The following is a 5,128-nucleotide window of genomic DNA, read 5'->3' on the forward strand; positions in this document are numbered from 1 at the left end:
TTCGAGGATTTAAAACTGTTCTAGAAACTACAAGGGATCACTCAAAGTGCGAGTCCAATCATTGTTGGTAGTTGAATTTCATTTTGTATGGTTGACTAGCTCAATGTGGTGCGGAGGCTTCGTGGTGAGAGCAATTCTTGTTGGGGAATGAGAATTGGATTTGAGCATGATTTATTCGTACTTGTTGGCGTGGTACGTTTAAATTTCGGGACGAAATTTCTTTAAGTGGGGTAGAATGTGATGCCCCGGAAATTTGTATTTATTTTTTGAGGATTTTCCGGAATTTAATTGGTGGTTATTGGACGGTTTCGTGGCTCGTGGATGGAGCGGAAGTGTTTTGGACGAATTGTTATTCAAAAAGTATGGTTTTAGGGGGGGTGCGAAGGTTGACTTTTTATACATTGAGATTCTTCAAAAACTTCCTTCACGAAAGTTGTAGAGCGCGTCGATACGAGTTCGTGGACATGCGGAACGCGAGAATCGGAGTTCGTATGAAGAAGTTATGGGCTTCGGAAAAACTTTCCATTTTGGTATAAAAGGACGAAATTTTCCGGAAATTGCAAAAAAGGCCAGATTTCCCAAAATGGAAACCCAGCTCTGTTTCTCTCTCCACGAGCCCGAGTCGCCACTCCATTTTCGCCGGCGTCATTCTCCCTCCTCCAGCCACCGTTTGCTTCGATTCAAAAGTGGGTTTTGCTCGCCTCAATCCCTTCTAGAGGTCTGTGGAAGGATTGGAGAGAGATTCGAGCTGTGGAGGGAGCTACATCAACTGGAAGAGGCCGCTTCGGGGACGAAATCGCCTTGATTGGAGTCGGAGATTCCGGCCACCATAGCCTGTGGTTCTTGAGGGCTTTTGGAGCCCTGAGGACGTGGATGGTTCTCCCAAAGTGGCTTGCATCGATTCAACTCGTGGATGTCAAATTTTGGAATTGAAATTCTAGGGTTTCAATCGGTCCGATTTGTTCTAAGGTACTTGACGAGGTATCCTTGGACGGTTGTTTTGTGGTGTGGCTGCCTTGTCCTGTATTGAAGACGCAGCGGGAGTTTCGAGGTGAATAAATCTTACGATATTTGTTATGAGCCTAATTACCATATTGTCTTGGAGTTATGGGATTAACTGTGACTATAGTGGTATTAGTGGCATTCCTGAGTGGATGACCATGTATATATATATTTGCGTGATATATATATGTATCGGTGGAATCTGTGTGATGAGTTGGATGATTACTATCTGTGTGATGATTGGTGAAATTGTGTATTGATTTGTGATTGTAGAATATCATGTGTTGAGATGTCATGGGTCTAATATGACCGTCTTAAGTGAGATTTAAGATATGGTAAAGCTTGTGTAGGAATATCTGTGTGATGAATCTGTGTGATGATCGCTATCTGTGTGATGACCGGCGATATATGTGTGATGATTAGTTGGATGATCGCTATCTGTGTGATGACTGGCGATATCGGTGTGATGATTAGTTGGATGATCGCTATCTGTGTGATGACTGGCGTTTTCGGTGTGATGATTAGTTAGATGATTAGTTGGATGATCGCTATTTGTGTGATGACTGGCGATATCGGTGTGATGATTAGTTGGATGATCGCTATCTGTGTGATGATCAGTGTGATGACAGCTCGGTAGCGGAGTTGAATTGTTATTAAGTTAACAAAGATCGAGAGGACTGCTGTGATAGTCAGAGCTACCTATGGATGTCAGAGTGTGGGGTTATGATGATTACTATGACTTGTTTTGCTTGTTTTGAATTGTGATTGCCTTGTTTTCTTCTTGATTTTATTGATTGATGGTTTGATTTATCTTGAAGACCATAGTGGTGACGATTGTGCTCTATGTGAGGATAGGAAGGTGATTCATTGCTTTCACCTTGATGTCATGTTGATGACAAAGGCTTCCGGTGGAAAGGAAACGAGTGTGATCCTTGTGATTCGCCATTGTGCATCAAGGGATTTCCAAACATTATCTGATGAGGTCTTGTTTGATGGGAAATTTGTGTAATAGGATGCTAGGTTGAGAATCTGAGCATGTAGTTTAGTCACGAGTTGACCTACGTAAGCATGTTATGGAATATTTTGCAAACAGATGGTTGTAATTGTGAGTTATGTGCTTATCGTGGTTAGGGTGAGGTGACTTAAGAATGTGTTTCTGTTTTGTGGTTTTGAGTTTACTCATACGGGCTTGCAAAAGCTTACAGGGTTTGTTGTGTGGCAACCCGGTGAACCATTCAAACGGTGTAGGGGTTAATCCTGCAGGTCAGGGTAATCGTGGCTGAAGCTGAGGTGGCGTGCTGGCAGCATTACGGTAGGAAGCCAATGTAGTGAGTTTACCGTTATAAAGATTTCCGCTTGTAGTGAGCTCTGAGGAGCATTTACGTTTTATCTTGTTGGTGACAATTTAATTCGTAAGCTTATGTAATATATGACTCTACGGAGCGGGTCAATATTGACATAGTAGGTTCAGGGCATCAATATGTGTGTAGTTAAGGGGAAAAAAGTTTCCAGGTATTTGATATTGATGATTGAACGTTCACGCATGTATAATTATGGGGTTATATATCGATTTTTATTTGTGTTAAAAATCAGGGGAGTGACACACCTTCTTTGCTGTGATCATCACTTGTGCACTACCTTGGAGCTGCTTTGGATCTTTGGGACGTAATCAAGGGTTGTTCATACCACCTCTTCCATGTATTCTTCACGGTTTAGTCATTTTGTAGTTAGAAAATCTGCTTTGGTATTTCTGTTGTGTAAACCGAAACTATGAGTTGACAATCTGATTTTTTGATGCAATTTTGATATTCTTTTCAATGATTGATGTATTTATGTGTGTTTGATTCTTGTTAGTTGCCGAAACATTGGTTTGATAATCTGATTTTGTTTTATAGAAAACTTTTGCATGTTCTTGTTCTTTGCTGCGCAACTTAGAGTGATTGCATGTAATTGGAGCTAGTAATTAGGTTTATGCTTTGTAACCCTAATGCACTATAGTAGTAAAGGCTTTGGACAAAGGTCGAAATCAGATTATGTATGCATTGAATTGAATTGCTTTGAGTACTTGAATTTGCATATTTATTGACCAAACTTTCACTTGTTCTTAATGATTTGAAACTTGAGATTACAAATTGTTTTGATTGTGTGATACCTGTTTTTGAAATATATTGGTTAGGTGCTTTGCTTGATCAATTGTGATTAATTAGAGTTTGTTTCCTACTTGTATTTGTATTCCTAATTAGTGTATAACTAGTATTGTTTGTCTAGTGTGGATTCCTAACTTGACTATGACTTGTAAATTGTATTTAAATAGGAGTGAGATTCCTAAATTAATTTTAACTTGTATTCCTCTACTTATTTCGAAATTGTATGTCTAAATATGTTGTTTTCGTTGCTTTCATGTTTTGTTCTCTTGATTTCGTGTGACTTGTATATTTTCTCTCTAATTTCGTGTGTTGCATGTAAGTATCCTCAATCCCCGGCTTGAACAATCCCTACTTATTCTATACTAACAACTGTTTTTTCAGGGTTTAAATTGGCACTCGTTCTGAATGTATCACTAGTCATTGCTTTTTTTTTTTTGTTACAAGGAGGGCTAAAAACCCGAAAACTAACTAAGCAAGAACAAGTCTCAGTCTCAGAAGACCCTCTTTATCTTCTTGTAGTCTTCCCTTGTTACAATCAGGCGATTCCTCAAAAAAGTGTTGTCCCAAATTCAAAGTTTGTCAAAACGTACCCAAGCCGTCTGCAGACATGTTACATTCTCGGTAGTTATGCATTATCGTGTAATTCCAATTCCTCAACCAAAGAGCTTTGCAAACTGTCATGATTCCATGGAGGGGATGGGTATCATCCCACCCCCCGCCCTTTAAGCAGATTAACCACAAGAGAAGAATCAGAATCAACCATAATATGGGTAGCATTACATCCTAAATCCATTTTCAAATCAATACACAAAACCCATAGTTCAACTACAAATATTTCTCCTACACCAAGATTGGGAGAAAAACCCCAAACCCAGTCTCCATCACTATTTCTAAGCAGTCCCCCAACTGCAATGCAACCATTTTGAGATAATCTAGATCCATCAATATTAAGCTTTAGGACATCGCAAGGATGAGGAGACCATTTTAAGAGAACTTGATCACGTAAAGGTCGAGAATTGGGGAGTTTATTAGTATTACACCAATCTTTAAGAAAAAGTTGAATTACTAACCTTGGATTGAAGGGAGATCTGAAGTGAGGATCAAATATTGCACTACATCGCCACTTCCATATGAACCAACAAGTACAAGCAAAAACACCTTGCCACTGCATGGAATTGCATAACTCATACTTCGAACGTAGATTTGACAACAGTCCATCATAAAAAGTTATAATCAAAATAACCTCTTATACAATGAGGGATAGAGATAATGTTCCAGATCAGTTTAGCTTTAGGACAACCAAGGAAGACATGATGCAAAGACTCTGAAGATGAGAGCATAGCGAACAAGTGGCATTGTCTTCTTATTCTTTGCTCATGGGTTAGGATCTTGCCTTGAGTGAGGAGTCAGAGAAAAGTTTTAATCCTTGGAGGAATATTAATCTTCAAAATGAAGTTCCATTTTGACTCAGTGTGATCATCTTGGCGACAACAAAGACTGTAAGCAGACTTAATATTCCATTAGAAGACAGTTCCCAAATACAAGCATCATGCAGACCACTCTCAACCCCTAGAGGAACACTGATGATTTTTTGTATGTCTTTATTAGAAAGACTGCTATATAGCTTATCTATATTCCACTGGCCCTCAATTAAGTAATCTGCCATATACTCTGAAAGATCAACATTATCAACATTCACAAGCCCCAATTCAAGTAAGGACTTTGTTCCAATCCATTTGTCCGTCCAAAACTTCACATCCCTACCATCCCCCAAACGCCATTTTAGATCATTTTGAAGAGTTTCAGCTCCAAAAATTATACTTTCCCAAGTACTAGAAGTATGGCTAGGGGCTTCATTGTAGCTGGAGAAATTAGAGCTTCCCCCAAGATATTTTTTTTCCTCATAATCTCAGCCCATAAACCTTCATCTTTATTAGTGATTCTCCAACTGGCCTTTGCTAGCAACGCTTGATTCATGT

The sequence above is a fragment of the Rosa rugosa genome, chromosome 3, assembly GCF_958449725.1.
Source record: "Rosa rugosa chromosome 3, drRosRugo1.1, whole genome shotgun sequence".
NCBI classification, from domain to species: Eukaryota; Viridiplantae; Streptophyta; class Magnoliopsida; order Rosales; family Rosaceae; genus Rosa; species Rosa rugosa.